Source organism: Spea bombifrons, chromosome 7 (genome assembly GCF_027358695.1).
Source record: "Spea bombifrons isolate aSpeBom1 chromosome 7, aSpeBom1.2.pri, whole genome shotgun sequence".
Classification (NCBI taxonomy): Eukaryota; Metazoa; Chordata; class Amphibia; order Anura; family Pelobatidae; genus Spea; species Spea bombifrons.
Genome location: NC_071093.1, coordinates 23,498,570 through 23,517,154, shown reverse-complemented (window position 1 = coordinate 23,517,154; position 18,585 = coordinate 23,498,570). Strand labels below are relative to the sequence as shown.

Below are 18,585 nucleotides of genomic sequence, written 5' to 3'. Positions count from 1 at the left end.
AGGGTGATTGCCAAAGAGAGCAAAACTAGCCCCCAAAAATTCTTTAAGTACATAAATTCTAACAAAAAATGAAAACGTAGGTTCATTAAAAACAGAGAGGGGAGTGTTGGTTAAGGAGGACCAGGAAAAAGCAGAAACTTTAAAATGACTATTTTTCCTCAGTATATATTAAGGAGGAACCATATGATATACATAGGACCACTGAAATTTTTTTTCAGTCAAACTGTGGTTGGATGGCTCAGGACAAGGTGCTGCAGCAACTAAAGAAAATTAATGTTAACAAAGCTGAGTCAGGAAATAAGTGAACCTCTGTTTCTAATCTTTCGGGATTCTTTTCTTTCAGGAATTGTACCAGAGGATTGGAGGAAGGCAGATGTGGTTCCTATTTTAAAAAAGGGTTCAAACTCTGTGCCCGGAAATTATAGACCTGTGAGCTTAACTTCTGTGGTTGGGAAAGTATTTGAAGGGCTGTTTAGGGATAATATTCAAGAATTCCTTGGGAAGAGCAGTATTATTACCAAAAATCAGCATGGTTTTATGAAACATAGGTCCTGTCAAACTAATTTAATTGCATTCTATGAAGAAGTAAGTAGAAGTGTCGATCAGGGTGTTGCAGTGGATGTAATCTACTTGGATTTTGCCAAGGCGTTTGACACGGTTCCACACAATAGGTTAGTATTCAAACTGAAGGAAATTGGTCTAGATGCAAATTCTTGTTCTTGGGTAGAACATTGGCTTAGAGATAGAGAACAGAGAGTTGTTATAAATGGTAAATTTTCAAGCTGGTCAAAAGTGGTAAGTGGTGTCCCTCAGGGTTCTGTTCTGGGACCAATTTTATTCAACATATTTATAAATGAACTGGCAGTAGGCATTGAAAGTCATGTTTCTGTGTTTGCAGATGACACTAAACTAGGTAAAGTTATACAGGGCGAGCAGGATATTACTGTGCTGCAGAGGGATCTAGATAGACTGGGGGACTGGGCACACAAATGGCAGATGAAATTCAATGTAGATAAATGTAAAGTTATGCACTTGGGGGTAGCGAACCCTACACCCTAAACGGTTGTGAATTAGGGGTAACGACAAATGAGAAGGATTTGGGAATTGTTATAGACAACAAACTAGGCAACAATGTGCAATGTCAGCGGTTACTAAGGCCAGTAAGGTATTGTCGTGTATAAAAAGGGGCGTCAAGTCGCGGGATAAAGATATAATGTGGCCTCTGTATAAATCAATGGTAAGGCCGCACCTTGAATATGCTGTGCAATTTTGGGCACCTATTCTAAAGAAGGATATCATAGCACTAGAAAGGGTGCAGAGGCGGGCTACAAAATTAATAAAAGGAATGGAACACTATAGTTATGAAGAAAGGTTAACTAATTTAAATCTGTTTAGTTTAGAAAAACCTCACCTCAGAGGGGATATGATAACGTTATATAAATATATTCTGGGCCAATACAAACCATTGTGTGGAAATCTGTTCATAAACAGGACTATGCATAGGACACGTGGTCATGCGTTCAGACTGGAAGAAAGGAGATTTAGGCTAAAGCAGAGGAAAGGGTTTTTTACAGTAAGGACAATAAGGATGTGGAATTCTCTGCCTGCAGAGGTAGTTTTATCGGAGTCAATACAGACGTTTAAACTGCAACTGGATGGATACCTGGAAAAACATAATCGGGGGATATAATCTTTAATTATGGGGAAACAGCTTATTGATCCGAGGAGAAATCTGACTGCCATTTTGGGGTCAAGAAAGAATTTCTTTCCCTGGTTAGTGCAAAATTGGAAAGAGCGAAACCGGGTTTTTTTGTTTTTGCCTTCTTTTGGATCAACAGCAACAAATAACAGATATAGGAAAGGCTGAACTTGATGGACGCATGTCTTTTTTCAGCCTATATAACTATGTAAGGTCAATGGAGCCCAGCTCACTAATAAGAGTGATTAGTTTAAAAAAAATAATTAAAATATGGTAACATGTAAAAATCCCCACTGTCAGCAAAAAAAAGTTTTTAATGAGCAAGTCCTACAATTCTTTATCTTCAGAAAAATTCCTGCATGGAAAGAGTTAAAATATTGGCATTACAAATGCCCATAGGGTGTCTAATATTAAAAAATGCATGAGTTGTTGGGGTAAATTGATTTGGCTGGGTTCAAAGATGTCCCAAACATGGGACATGGGGGCAGTAGGATCTGATGTCTAAATGGCAAAAAAATACACACCTCACAAAGGCGGCCTTTTACCTCCCAAATAACCCTACAAACCCATGCATGTGGGGTATCACTGCGCTCAGGAGATGTTAATGAACATATTTTGGGGTGTTGTTTGACACGGACATATACTAGGAGCGATAAATTTATACCTGAAGTACAACGTGTGTGGAAAAAAAAAAAATTACAACTGTAAAGTTTCACAAAGGCTGGTGGTAAAATCAGTGCATGGAAAGGGTTAAAATACCAGCATTTGAAATACCTTGGGGTGTCTAGTTTTTAAAAATATATGATTTGATGGGGTAAATTGCATTGGCCGGCTTCAGAGATACCCGAAATGGCACATGGTGGGAAGAATTACCAGATATGGAAAAAATCGTTTTGAAATAGCAAAACGCTACCTTAACCCCTTCAGGACCGGGATTTTTAAGCTAGGGTGTTGCTAAAGGACCGGAGCCGTTTTTGTGTTTTTGCCATGTCTTTCTTCAACTGTAATTTCTCTCTTATCAATTGGTGCACCCACACAAATCATATATTGTTTTTTTCAGCACAAGTAGGGCTTTCATTTGAAACCATATTAAGCTGGGTAGTACATTGTTTTATTTGAAATAAACTGGAAAAAGTGGTGAAAAAATGAAAAAAACACATTTTTTTACAGTTTTGTATACATACAAATTGTACACACATTGAACCAATGGGAAAAAATTATCCCAAATATATTCATTAACTTGTCCTGATTTGGAAACCACCCAACATGGCCAGGATTTTTATCTATTTTGACCAGTATAAGGCAAATATTGCAAGGCATGCATCACGTTTTTGAAATGTAATTTTTTTCAAATTTGGCATGGTAGTCTAATAACTACAATAGTTGTCACAGATACTGATTATCCCCCCAAAATTATATGTTTATGAACAGTAGATAAGTCAAGGTGTACAACTAGGGTCATTTTGACACTTTTCAAACAGGGATTTTATCGCCAATTGCTGCCAAATTTTGAGGTATTTTTATATTTTTTTGGTTTTTTTGCATTTGTTGCAATGTTGCTTTAGATTTTATATTATATTTTGTATAGAATATGTGCAACTGCAGAAAAAAACACCAAATTGTGTTCACCAACATCCCCCGGTTCCAACAAGGCCTCACATGCATGGTTCATGCAATTTTTGAGGAAGCTATGAGGGCAAAACTGGAACATGCGCATTTTCGTTTTCACATTTGGAATTTTCAGAAATTGGTTTCCTGGGCCCATATCCCATTTGGGACATTTTGGAAGCCCCCCAATGTAAATTACCCCATAAAAGTATATATTTATGAACAGTAGACAAGTCAAGGTGTTCAACTAGGGTAGTTTTGACAGTTTTCAGTTAGCCATTTCTTCACTGATGTCTGCCAAACTTCACAGGGAAATAATTTTATTGCGTTTTTAACGCATACATTTCAATGTTGCACTGAATTTCTTGCACATCATAAGTGCAACAGTGGAAGAAAACACCACATTTTGTTCACCAACATCCCATGAGTCCAACAACGCCTCACATGCATGGTTCATGCATTTTTTGAGGAAGCTATGAGGGCAAAACTGGAACATGTGCATTTACATTTTTTTTAATATTTTTTTTCATCAGATTACTTGTAAGTGACAGGTTTAGGCCGCTGACATCAATCAGGGAGACCGATCAATAATCAGCGACTTAAAATGTCACCGACAAGTGATCAGGTAATAATTATGATATTTTCATTTATTAATAATTTGTGTTTTTTCATAATTACCCTAGATGACCCCTCTCTCTTTGTAGAGCAGGGTCATCCGTGGGCTGCCATAATGATCCGATCACTCCTATTGGCCAGGAGCGATCTGATCAGCCCAGCATTTGACCTGGAAGCACCCTGGACTTTCAGGTCAGTGCTGTTATTTTTTTTATTATTATTATTATTTTATTAATTTTTTTTTATTAATTGTTTTTAATTATTATTTTTTTTTTACATTTTTTTTAACTCTTTCAATGCTGATGCTCCATTGGAGCACAGCATTGACTGATATTTAGTCCCCACAAGCTTGTGGGGACTAATATTAACCCCTGCAATGCTGCGATGGGGGTCATACACAATCGCAGCATTGAAGGGGTTAATTGAGGAAGGGGGGGTAGGGGTTAACTGAGGAAGGGTGGGGGTGGGGGGGCTGGTCTCCACACTCATGTGGAGACCAAAGAACCCTGTCTCCCTGTCCCTGAAGCTGCCTCTGGCAGCTGGGACACAATCTCCAACAGACTGGAGATTGTAGGGGAAGAGTCTCTCTGATCAGTCCTACAGGACTGATCAGAGGACTTCTGGGGGCTCGTTTTTGCTGTTGCTGGTCTGCCTGGTTTCCAGGCAGACCACCAGCAGCAGGGCCCCCACAAAACGGGAATTAACCCCTTCAATGCCGCAATTGCGTCATTCAATGCCGCGATCGCGGCATTGAAGGGGTTAACGCTGCACTGGCGCTCTCATGGAGCGATCAGGCAGCAGGGGGGTGTTGGATCAGGCCCCCAGACTTGTGTGGGGACCCATTCAACAGCCCCCCCCTTCCCTGAAGCTGCCTGTGGCAGCTGAAACCGCGATTGCAGATTTTTCTGCAATCGCTGTTTCTGCCTACAAAATCACTCCGTGGGAGTGATCGTAGGCTTGGGGGCGTGTTTAGAGAGGCTGTGCTGTCTGCCCAGGACTCCTGGGCAGACAGCAGCAGCAGCGCCTCCACGATCACCGTGATCGTGGTGATGTGGGGGCGTTTTTTGGAGGAGACGTACCTGGTACGTCCCGGTCTACCGGTGACCAGTAACCAGGAAGTACCAGGTACGTCCCGGTGCTGAAGGGGTTAATGTGCAAAAAAAAAAACATAAAAACATTGGGTATTTCTAAACTCAGGACAAATAGTAGAATCTATCTAGCAGGTTTTTTCATCAGTTTTTGCAGATGAGTAGAAGTTTTTTGTTTTAAAAAGTAATTTTTAACAAAAAATCCTCCTTTTATCTTTTTTTTTTTTTAAGATTAAGACCTTAAGGGGTTAACATTATAGACTGATCATGTGTTTGTCAGTGGGCAAATGTACAAAATCTTTCCTCACCATAATGTTTCTACATTACCGTTCTTTAAAAACAGACTAATAAAATGTTTAAAGTCAGTTCATAATTACACAATTATTCTAGACTCTATGACCAAGTAATTGGAATTTTAATAAAGACAGGAGGCGACTATTTGCATTGACTTTCTTTACTGTCGCCTTAGCAGCAAAGATAAAAATAGAACATTGGTAACCAATGGTAAAAAAGTTCACGCAGCACGCGAACCATGGAAAGGGAAGAAGAAACAGGTAAGTAAACTGTATGAAGAAAACTTGATCAAAGCATCAAGGTTAAGAAATTAGGAAAATCGGGAACGTGGACACCTCACTCAATGGCTTACACTGTAAAAAGAAGAGAGGCATGACAGCATTTGATTGCTATACGCATAAAATAATCAAAATACAATGAGAGATATCGAAAATACACAGATAATAAGGTACAACATCCTACCAAGCAGCAATACATAAGATAAAATAAGAAGAATCTATCAAAAGGGTGGGAGGGAGGGAAATATTTGCCTCCTGTCTTTATTAAAATTCCAATTATTCGGTCATCGAGTCTAGAATAATTGTGTAATTTTATTGCAAGAAAGGAGGCTCATATTTGCAATTTTACGGTCTGGCCAATAAAGGCAAGACAGCCGAAGATAATGGCCGAAAATAAAATGACCTAAAAGTGGAGACGCGTGACCAGTCAGCTGTATGAAGAATATCTGATAGAGAAGCTCCGGCGAAGAAAGCACCTGATGCCGCCGCCCCTCGGACAGAATGCGCCCTAAAATGACGATCGATACCTGCGAGAGTGAGAAGCCAACGAATCCATCTTGCTAATGTTGACGAAGAAACCGGATGAAAAAGTTTAGAATAAGAAATTAAAAGTTGAGACGCTGAAGCTGGACGAAAAGGACGAGTAGAAGCAAGGTAAGTCCGAAGACATCTAGCGATACAGAGTTTGGGATCCTCAGTGAGATAAGGATAAGAAATAGAAGTCGTAGAAGTTTTCGTACGTCTATGAATTGAGAAATTAACTCCTTCCGGAGAAAAAGAAACGGCACCGATCGAATGCACGAACATAGAAATGAAAACGACGAAGCGACGAAATGAAATTAAGGAAACCAATAAGGTAAGTTTTGCCGATAATTGAAGTAATGTGAAAGAATCATTGTCGGGCCACTGCCGTAAAAAATCAAGGAGTATGGAAACATCCCAGAATGAATCATATCGAGCATTCGGAGGTCGACGTAAACGAATACCCCTGAGAAGACGACAAACTAAAGGATCCCTACCGATGGGACCCTCCTTGGATCCAATATGGCCGCTGGAAATGGCATTTTTGTACAGTTTTGTATACATACAAATTGTACACACTGAACCAATGGGAAAAAATTATCCAAAATATATTCATTAACTTGTCCTGATTTGGAAACCACCCAATATGGCCAGGACTTTCATCTATTTTGACCAGTATAGGGCAAATATTGCAAAGGCATGCATCATGTTTTTAAAATGTAATTTGTTTCAAATTTGGCATGGTAGACTAATAACTGCAATAGTTGTCACAGATACTGATTATCCCCCCAAAATTATATGTTCATAAACAGTAGATAAGTCAAGGTGTACAACTAGGGTCATTTTGACACTTTTCAAACAGGGATTTTATCGCCAATTGCTGTCAAATTTTTAAGTATCTTTATATTTTGCATATGTTACAACGTTGCTTTAGATTTATTGTTATATTTTGTATAGAATATGTACAACTGCAGAAATTGTGTTCCCCAACATCCCCCGGTTCCAACAAGGCCTCACATGCATGGTTCATGCATTTTTTGAGGAAGCTATGAGGGCAAAACTGGAACATGTGCATTTTAGTTTTCAAATTTGGAATTTTCAGAAATTGGTTTACTGGGCTCATATCTCATTTGGGACATTTTGGAAGCCCCCACTGTAAATTACCCCATACATATATATATCTATGAACAGTAGATAAGTCAAGCTGTTCAACTAGGGTAGTTTTGGCAGTTTTCAGCCAGCCATTTCTTCACTGATGTCTGCCAAACTTCACAGGGAAATTATTTTATTGCGTTTTTAACTCATAAATTTCAATGTTGCATTGAATTTCTTGCACACCGTAAGTGCAACAGTGGAAGAAAACACCACATTTTGTTCACCAACATACCCTGATTCCAAAAAGGCCTCACATGCATGGTTCATGCATTTTTTTGGAGGAAGCTCAACTGGAACGTTTTTAGAATGTAATTTGTTTCAGATTTTGGCATGGTAGACTAATAACTGCAATAGTTGTCACATATACTGATGATCCCACCAAAATTATATATTTATGAACAGTAGGCAAGTCAAGGTGCTAAACTAAGGTAATTTTGACAGTTTTCAGGCTTGTTAGTGACAAGTTTAGGCCACTGACATTGACCAGGGAGCCCGATCAATAATCAGTGACTTAAAATGTCACCGACAAGTGATCAGGTAATAATTATGTTTTTTTTATTTTTTTCCAACAATTACCCTAGATGACCCCTCTCTCTTTCTAAGGGTCATCCAGGGGCTGCCATAATGATCAGATCACTCCTATTGGCCAGAAGTGATCTGATCATCATCAGGCGACTTACAAATGTTAACCCTTGCAATGCCGCGATTGTGTCATACACATCGCGGCATTGAAGGAGTTAATGCTGCACCATCGCTCTCATTGAACAATCAGGCAGCAGGGGAGGGTTGGGGCTGGTCTCCACACTCATTTGGAGACCAACGAACCCTCTCCCCCTGTCCCTGAAGCTGCTTCTGGAAGCTGTGACGCAATTGCTGGTCTATAGTCCAGCCATTGCAGGGAGGAGTCTCTTCGACTCCTGTAGGCTTCCATTCCTAGAGGTGTCATCAAACGGCTTGTGGTGGCTGTTGCAGAGCCCTGTACAAAACGCAACCGGCATTGAACCACTTGCAATAAATATTGGAGATAACAGGGACCCCAGTCTGGTTCCATTGGCTAATTTGTGAGGTCAAGCACTGATGTTGAAAATCCATCATAACTCAATCTTTTCAAGCTGTGATGGTGATTAACAACATTAACCGTGTCTACAATGTATTTGTGATTGATTTGATGTTATCCAAATAGGGCAGGAAAGGTTTAAACCCCCAGAACCTCCCCCTTACCCACAGTTCTTTCCTGCCCTATCCGGGTAGGTGCATTCCCCGTTTATTTTCAGAGCTCGTGGAAGAGCTCTCTTGTCCGGCGCTGCAGTCCCGCATTGGTGCCGTTTAAGCCTCTCCGGTCCGGTCCTCGGGAGGGGGCTCTGTTTCAGTCTGCCGACGATTACAGCTGATCCTTGCGGTGACGTGCTTCCGGTTCAGATCAGAGGTTTTTGGCGGTGTCTGGATCAGTTTACTTCTGATGAAGAGTCCTGGCATCCTGAGATTTTCTGTTCTGATGTTTTTTTCTCTAACCAAGTAGGTTATGAGTCTATGGGAGTTTGTTTCATATTTGTTTTTTAACCGTCCCTGACCTCCCTGAAGAATCACCAGCCCGTAGGAAGGCTACGTCTAAGACAAAACATTCTGCCTGTGATAATTGCAAGGCTGCGATGTCTGACATCTCTAGGAAATTTTGTGCACACACGGTAGTGGCTTTCCTGAACAAACAAGAAGGCACGAGAAGTCTTCAGTTGGGAAGTCTTCTTCAGAAGATCGGGAAGTGGGCCGAATTTCATCTTTCTCACCTTTCAGCCGTGTTCATCCATGGGAAGGAGAACATCACTGCAGATTTCCTAAGCAGAACTTCTGTTCTTCAAGCAGAGTGGAGCCTGAGCTATGTGACTTTTCAACAGATCACGAAAATCTGAAGAATTCCAGAGATCGACCTCATGGCTACAACAGCCAACAAGAAACTCCCTCTGTTTTATTCCCTGTCAGCTCTGGATGCCTTTTCTTAGGTTTGGGCCTTCAATCTGGGCTATATCTTTCCCAGTCTTCCTCTCATCGCCAGAGTTCTCCGGAAAATCGGGAGGGACAGATGTCGGGTGATTCTAATAGCTCCTTACTGGCCCAAAAGGATTTGGTACCTGGAGTTGATCCGTTTGTCCATAGAGAGCCCACTAAGGTTGGAGAACTAACTTGACCTGCTCCATCAGGGGCCTGTCCTCCATCCAAATCCTGCCTGTTTCAGTTTATTAGCATGGCTCCTGATAGAGTGGCATTCAGGCAGGTCTTTCTAAAGAAGTAGCTGAAACAATTGTCAGTTAAAGCGGTATGGGGGCATGCTGCTTAGATGCCTGTATCTCAGGCATCTAAGCAGCTACAGACCCCCAACATATACCGTTGGAAAGGTAATCGCCTCACCTTTCCAACGTTTGTGAAAAAAGAATAAAAAATATTAAGTTAAAAAAATAAAAATGTACAAAAAAAAGTAATGATTTGGGGGTCTCTAAAGGCAGATAAATAAAGATCAAAATTGCCTAGAGACCCCCAAATTAAATGATCTAAACATAAGCTAGTTTAACTTTAATAAAAAAAAAAGTTTAAGTATTCTAGCTAAATGATCACTGTGGTAGCCAGTGTTACCACAGTGGTCATATAGCTATGAAAAAGTCACATTCCCTTTTTAAAAATGGCCGATACTAAATTTTAACCCCATGATCCCTTTGATCATGGGGTTAAATTTAGCCAATGGTAGAGGAAGGCAATTTTTGAAATCCTGATGAACTGCAAATATTATTAAAATCAGCCATTTAGCCTGTGCGGTACGTGAGTAACCATCTCATCGCTGAAGCGCCTTGCATTTTTACTGCAAAACTTATTTTTGCTGTTAAAGTGATTATTTTTTTTTTTTTTATTTTTTTTTTTTTTCTCCCTTTACCATCATTTCTTTGGGACCGTAAGGGGAAAGAATGGTAAGTGCTTCTGTGAGTGAATGTATGGAAAGTATGGTGTGTGCTTCTGCGAGTGAATGGAGATATGAAAGGCGTGTGAATGGTCAGTAATTAGGGTTGAAGCTTTAACGTGGCATTACTGCTCACGTAAGAAGTTAAATTATGGCACAAAAAGTACATATTTGCAAAAACTACACCCCTTGGTGCATCAAATGAGGGGCTACATGTGTTTCTAGTACAAACCTGGAGTGCGCAAGACCCAAATGAACTTGTCGCTATGGTTAGAAAAAACATTTTCTAGCCAAAGCGACATATTCCATCATTATTTGTGCACTCAACTTTTGTCCTAGAAATACATGTAACCCCTCATTTGAAGCTCCAAGGGGTGTAGTTTCTTGAAAAGTGTAATTATGTACCCTAATTTAACTTCCCTGATGTCTAGACCACTTTAACTTCAGATATGGCAGATTGGAGAATCTTGTTAAAAAATTGTTTTAAAACATTTAGGGGTGATGCCTGCATCTAGACAGCTGGAAAGTTAAATTATGGTACATAAAGTATATATTTTCAGAAACTACACCCCTTGGCGCATCAAATGAGGGGCTGCATGTACTCGTAGCACAAGACTGGAGTGCGCAAGACATAAATGAACTTGTCGCATTTAATTTATTTATTTTTAGAAGTGTGATATTCACTTATTTGTTGTGCACGTCAGATTTGTGATACAAATACAAATAAGACCTCATTTGCTGCAGCTGGGGGTGTAGTTTCTAAAAATATATAGTTTTGTTGGCATATTTTAACATCCCGGGCAGCTAGAGCTGTTTAATTGACGGCAGCCATGCATTAAATTTAAAGATGTCTTGTAGAGCTGCAACTAACGATTATTCTCATAATCGATTAGTTGGCCGATTATTTTGTCGATTAATCGGATAAAAAAAATGAATGTAAATTTTTCATTTATTTAAAATAATTTAATAAACAAATGATGTTAAATACAAATAGCTGAAAAAAAAAAAAACTTTGATAAAATGCATTTCTTGTCTTTATTTCCCAACCAGCCCCCCCAATTTATGCACATTTGAGCCCAGGCTTGCCATGCTGCCTCCCACACATACCACTCCACGCTGCCTCCCACATATACCATTCCACTCTGCCTCCCATATATACCACTCCACGCTGCCTCCCACATATGCCACTCCATGCTGCCTCCCACATATGCCACTCCATGCTGCCTCCCACATATGCCACTCCATGCTGCCTCCCACATATGCCACTCCATGCTGCCTCCCACACATGCCACTCCACGCTGCCTCCCACACATGCCACTCCACGCTGCCTCCCACACATGCCACTCCACGCTGCCTCCCACATATGCCACTCCACGCTGCCTCCCACATATGCCACTCCACGCTGCCTCCCACATATACCACTCCACGCTGCCTCCCACAAATGCCACTCCACTGTACCCCCACATATGCCACTCTGCGCTGCCTCCCACATATGCCACTCCACCCCCACATATGCCACTGTGCCTGATACGCCTTATACCCCCTGATACACCACTCCATCCTCCCCAGACTTGCCACACTGCCTCCCAGACATGCCACGCTGCCCTCCCAGACATGCCACTCCACTCTACCCCCAGATATGCCACTGTGGCCCCAGATATGCCTTATACACCCTGATACACCACTCAGTGTCCTCCCCAGACATGCCACACTGCCCTCCCCACATGCCTTATACCCCAATATATGTCACTCTCTCCTCCCCAGATATGCCTTATACCCCCCGGATATCTCATTGTCCCCTCAGAGTCACAGACCTGTTCGCATCACACTGACACCATACTTTTATAAATTAGTACTGGGTTAATCTTCACTGCCCCCAGGATTTAGATTCCCCTTAGTTTGGCCCCCCTTTATCTCTAACTGCACCTTAAGTTAACTTTATTAAATTAATCAAATTAACCCTCAGTCCCCATCATTAAATTAACCCTAAACACCCCATTAACCATATCTACCCCTAAATTAACTCTAAACACCCCATCAAAACAACTACCCTAAATTTACCCTAAACACCCCATTAACCATAACTGCCCCTAAATTAACCCTAAACACCCCATTAACCACAGCATCCCCTGAATTAACCCTAAAGACCCCGTCAACCGCAACAGCCCCTAAATTAACCCTAAACACACCATTAACCACAACTGCCTCAAATTAACCCCAAACACCCCATTAACCACAGCTGCTCCTAAATTAACCCCAAACACCCCATTAACCACAGCTGCTCCTAAATTAACCCTAAACACCCCATTAACCATAGCTGCTCCTAAATTAACCCTAAACACCCTATTAACCATAACTGCCCCTAAACATCCCATTAACCATAGCTGCCGTTAAACACCCCATTAACCATAGCTGCCCCTAAACACCCCATTAACCATAACTGCCCCTAAATTAACCCCCACCTCCCCTAACTTTCAGTAGCCCAAATATTAATTTCATACTTACAGTTAGATGAGTGTCACAGCCATGTGGTTCTGGCCTTCTGGGAGAAGGAAGGGGCGGGGCCAGTTGTCACAGTGATTACAGGGAGAGACTGGTAAGTAGGAGCTGCTGCTGTGAGTCACTGAAACGGTTTATGTAATGAGGGGTATTTTTCTGAGCGTTTGCTCTGAAAAAACCCTCATTTTATAATCGATTCAACTAATCGATAATGAAATTCGTTGGCAACCCTAATGTCTTGTGATAGTCTAATAAATTTAACTTTTAGCTATAAAATATTAGAAAAACACGCTCTACTGTTCTCAATTTCTGTTTATTTTAGACCGGTTACCTACTACAAATATTTAGCAACACAGCTTTTGATATTAGAGTTTAGAAAAATAACATTACGAACTAGTTTTTATTGAGTCAGAAGTGAAAAATTACACTTTTTTGGCTTTATTTTGCAAACCTAATGAGACATACACGTATAAAAATGGTATATTTGGAATCTGCTGGGTGTGCTGAAAAAAACAATATATGGTTTGTATAGTTTTATTCCCGCGAAATGTACGTCTAAACGCGTTTAAACGTGAGATGCACCAAAATGCCGAAAACCAACTTAGCACCAGGGTGGGAAATGGCTTAGCAGCTAAGGGGTTAAAGTTATTAGTAAATATTAATTCATATGTTAACTTTTTTTCATAATTAATAAAAAGCCTTGTTTATATTTTTTTTTATTTACCAAACTGCCCCCAGTTATGCACATCTGACCCCCAGCTTGCCACTCTGCCCCCAGATATGCCTTATACCTCCTATATGCCAGAGATTCCACTGTGCCCCCGATATGCCTTATACTCCTTATGTGCCAGTGATATGCAACTGAGCGCCTTGATATACCTTTTACCCCCAGATATGTCTTATGCCCCCCTGATATGCCTAATATTGAAATGCCTTATACCCCCTATATGCCAATGTGCCCCCTGATATGCCTTATAACTTCCAATATGCCACTCGCCCCCATTTATGCCTTATACCTCCCTATATGCCACTGTGTACCCTGATATGCCACTCCACCCCCCATAAATGCCCTGCACCACCCTGAAATTCATTATACTCCCTGATTCACCATTCTGCCTCCCCCAGATATGCCACTCTGAAATTTATTATACCCCCATACACCACTCTGCTACCCTGAAATTCATTATACCCCCCCATACACCACTATAACTCACCCATACACCACTCTGCCTCCTCCCCCCTCCCATACACCACTCTGCCTCCTCCCCCCTCCCATAAACCACTCTGCCTCCTCCCATACACCACTCTGCCTCCTGTCAGCAACGGAGGTTCACAAGACACCAGGGAGCCGGGTAGAGAGGCAGAGTGGTGTATGGAAGGGGGAGGAGCCAGAGTGCTGTATGGGAGGGTGGCTCCCATACATCCCTCTGACTCCTCCCTCCTCCCATACACCACTCTGCCTCTCTCCCGACTCCTTGGTGTTTTGTGAACCTCTGTTGCTAACAGGCACTTCATAGAAGCCTCAGCGTAAGTGAAGGGCAGTAACGGAGGCTGTCTGTGCACATCGCGCAGACCCTCACCAGCTGACAGATGATCTTCTGCAGGAGACATCGATTCTCTGTCAGCCGGTGGGGGTCTGCACGATGAGCACAGACAGCCTCCGTTACTCACCTTCACTTACCCTGGGGCTTCTACATCATGTGATGCTGCCACTGCATCGTAGAGGTGGAAGTTGTCTGTGCACATCGCACGGACGCCCACCGGCTGACAGTGAGGGGAATCCAGATCCCCTGCAACGTTGTGGGGGATCTGGATTCTAGTGTTATAATCCGATCTCTGTTTGAGGTCGGATTATATAAGCATTTGCTCTGAAAAAAATCTTTATAATCGATAAAAATCGATTCGACTAATCGATAATGAAAATCGTTGTCAACGATTAGTTGTTTCAGCCCTATTTTCCATAAAAGTCTGATTTCCTTTATTTCTCATGCCTACGAATCATCCAGTAAAGTCTCCCTCTGGTCTCAAGGCTGCCGGTTTGTAATGCCGAGCGCCGGAAGTGACGTCAATTTCCAGCGCTCAGCATTACAAGCCGGCACCGTGGCAGAGCAGGCAGACTCGCCGCAGGACTGTTTAAAGGTAAGTACCTTTAAACGGGGGGGGGGTTAGGGTAGATAATGGCGTCGGCGAAGTTTAAAATGCTGCCCCCCCGGCGTCGGCGAGGGGGGGCGGCATTTTAAACTTCGCCCCAGGCGGCATTAAGTCTTGGGCCGGCCCTGTGTGTATATGTATATTTTGGGCACCTATTCTAAAGAAGGATATCATAGCACTAGAAGGGGTGCAGAGGCGGGCTACAAAATTAATAAAAGGAATGGAGCACTATAATTATGAAGTAAGGTTTCTGACAGAACCCTCCATCACTGGGGCCCCTGGAGAGGCCTGAGAACCGGCCTCCTCCCTATCGACTATGGGCCCAGGCCTTGTAGAGACTTCTGTGTGTGGACAAAAAGGGGGTTAGTTTCTACTGATTTTTTTCCCCATGTTTTACTACTCAGAACTGTAACGTCAGCTGGACATCCTGCTGTAGGGGAAAAAAAAAAAAAAAAAAGAAAAAGAAAAAAGATTGTCTTTGCATTGTTGATTGTATAGGTGTGAAGTGTTTCCCCTGTTATTGTGTGAGTTAGCCCTAGGTATGACCAGGTGTTACTGCTGCATACCTAATTATCAATTACACAACAGGTAGCTCTTAATCCTGTGAGCTCCTGTTATCTCTGTGTCCTGACCGTTGTCTGTCTCAAGCCAATTATATGTCATCATTCCACGTCTACATCCCCAATTAATGTAATTATTTATGTCTCGTGTCATCATGTCCTTCCCCTGGATATTGTGTTGCAGGATTTGATCTAATTACTTCCCTCCTGACATGGTAATTAGATCATGTGATATTTGTCTTGCCCCTTTTCTTACTTGTGTGTATATATAGCTCTGTATTTGGTTTTAATAAAAGAGTCCTGTTTTCCCTTCAACATGAGTGTTGCCTGATGCTTTTGGTGGGCTGCTATGATCCTTTATTGTCCTTTTCAGGACAATATCCACGCTGTGTAGCTAAGCTTCGGATAGCCACAGTGCAAAAGCAGCTCAGGTTAACAAATTTAAATCTGTTTAGTTTAGAAAAACGGTGCCTCAGAGGGGATATGATAACATTATATAAATATATTCGGAGCCAATAAAAACCATTGTATGGAAATCTGTAGGGCTGCAACAACTAATCGATAAAATCGATAGTGAAATTCATTGGCAAAGATTTTCATTATCGATTAGTTGAATCGATTTTTATCGATTTATAAAATAAGGGTTTTTTCAGAGCAAATGCTCTGAAAAATACCCCTCATTTTATAATCCAGTTGCATTCAGTGTGACTCACAGCAGCAGTTACTACGTGCAATTCCCCCTTGCAATTTAGGGGTAGTTATGGTTAATGGGGTGTTTAGGGTTAATTTAATGCTGTGGACTGAGGGTTAGATGTAAAGGGGGGCAACTAAGGGGAATCTAAATCCCGGGGCAAGTGAAGATTAATCCTGTATTTATTTATAAAAGTATTGTGTCAGTGTGCTGTGTACGGGTCTGTGAATCTATGAGGACACTATGGGATATTTGGGTGGTATAAGACAGGGCTTGACAAATTTGTTGTGAATCTAGACGCAAGCTAAAAAAGTTAGGAGCCAGGATTTTTTTTTTTTTAACTAACAGTTGGTTAGGAGTGATCTGATCATCATCAGCCCACTTACTAAACTCACAGCATTGGACCTGGAAGAACCCTGGACTATCAGGTCAGTGCTGTTTTTTATTTTTTTTTTATTTTTTAATAATGTTTAAATGTTAACCCCCTGCAATGCCACGAATGTGTTATACACAATTGTGGAATTGAAGGGGTTAATGCTGCACTGTTGCTCTCATGGAGCGATCAGGCAGCAGGGGGTGTTGTGTCAGGTCCCCACACTCATGTGAAGACCCAAGAACCCTCTCCCCCTGTCCCTGAAGCTGCCTCTGGCAGCTGGGAAGCAATTGCTGGTCTATAGACCAGCCATTGCAGGGGGAGTCTCTGATGACTGCTCTAGGCTTCCATTCCTACAGGAGTCATCAAAGGGCTTGTGGGGGGGGTCGTTTTTGCTGTTGCTGGCCTGCCTGGGCTTCCAGGCAGACCACCAGCAGCAGAGCCCCGTACAAAACGGGAATTAACCCCTAAAAAAACCCTGAAGGGGTTAACGCTGCCCTGTCGCTCTCATGGAGCGATCAGGCAGCTGGGGGTGTTGGGTCAGGTCCCCACACTTGTATGGGGACCCAATCAACACTGAACCCCCTTTCCTGAAGCTGCCTGTGGCAGCTGAAAACGCTATTGCAGGTTTTCCTGCAGTCGCGGTTTCAGCCTACAGGATCACTCCGTGGGAGTGATCTCAGGCTCGGGGGCGGGCTCTGAGTGGCTGTGCTGTCTGCCCAGACTCCATTTTTTTGTGGACGTAAGAGGCTGACAAACTCCTAGGCGCCAGGACAAAATTCTGAGTCGCCATGGCGACCTGGCGCCTGGGATTTGTAGAGCCCTTGTATAAGACATATCTGGGGATGACTGAGTGATATATCTGGGGGTATAAGGCATATCAGGGGGCACAGTGGCATATCAGGGTGTATAAGGCATATAGGGGATATAAGGCATGTGGGGAGGGGAAGTGGCATATCAGGGGAGGACAGAGTGGCGTATAAGGCATATGTGGGAGGGCAGTGTGGCATATCTGGGAGACAGTGTGGCAAGCCTCGGCTCAAATGTGCATAACCGGGGGGGGGGTGGTGCAGGTTGGGAAACAAAAACAAGAAATGCATTTTATATTCTGATGTTTGTTTTTAACATCCTGTTTGTTTATTAAATTATTTTAAATAAATGAAAAATTTACATGATTTTTTTTTTATCTGATTAATCGAAAAAATAATCGGCCAACTAACAGATTATGAAAATAATCGTTAGTTGCAGCACTAGAAATCTGTTCATAAACAGGACTATGCATAGGACACGTGGTCATGCATTTAGACTGGAAGAAAGGAGATTTAGTCTAAGGCAGAGGAAAGGGCTTTTTACAGTAAGGACCATAAGGATGTGGAATTCTCTGTCGGCAGAGGTAGTTTTATCGGAGTCTGTACAGATGTTTAAACAGCAACTGGATACTGGATACTTGGAAAAACATAATATTCGGGGATATAATCTTTAACCCCTTAACGACCTTTGCCGGTTCAAAAAATTATATAAGCTTAGAAAGTGATCAACGATCACTTTCTTCGCTTAAACGGCGTTACTGTAATGCCTCGATGTCGAGGCATTCAGCAAGGCTGAGATCGGCATCGGGGGCCCCTTCCCGGGGCATCAACGCGGACGCCTGTTTTAAAAGCGTTTAGGAGGCGATCAACGATTTGGGTTATTTTAATCTGTACATTACGTCGTAAATGTACATTTCATTTTCACAATGTATATATTGTGAACCCCCATTGGAATTACCCACCAGCCGCCACTGGGATCAACAGCATAAAGTTAACAGATGTAGGAAAGGCTGAACTTGATGGACGCATGTCGTTTTTCAGCCTGTGTAACTATATGTAACTTGGATTAGCTAACACAACAGGCAGTTGGAACACAGGAGTGATAGATGCTGATAAAGGCCCCTGTACTTCTACGAAGAAAATCCAATAAGGATCAGCCCTTTCAGCTACAATAGTCATTTACAACATTAACAATGTCTGTATTGTGATCCGTTTGATGTTGTTTTAATGGACAGAACCCCCTAAACCTTGAACGGAAGTGTGTATGTGTGTGTAAAATAAATATATTATTTAGATATA

General features: G+C 42.0%; 1 protein-coding gene across 4 annotated transcripts in view; it reads left to right on the top strand.

Moving 5' to 3' along the window:
* The window catches only part of NPRL3 (NPR3 like, GATOR1 complex subunit), a 177,692-nt gene that overhangs the window by 23,449 nt on the left and 135,658 nt on the right, over window positions 1-18,585 (top strand). The window lies entirely within an intron of this gene.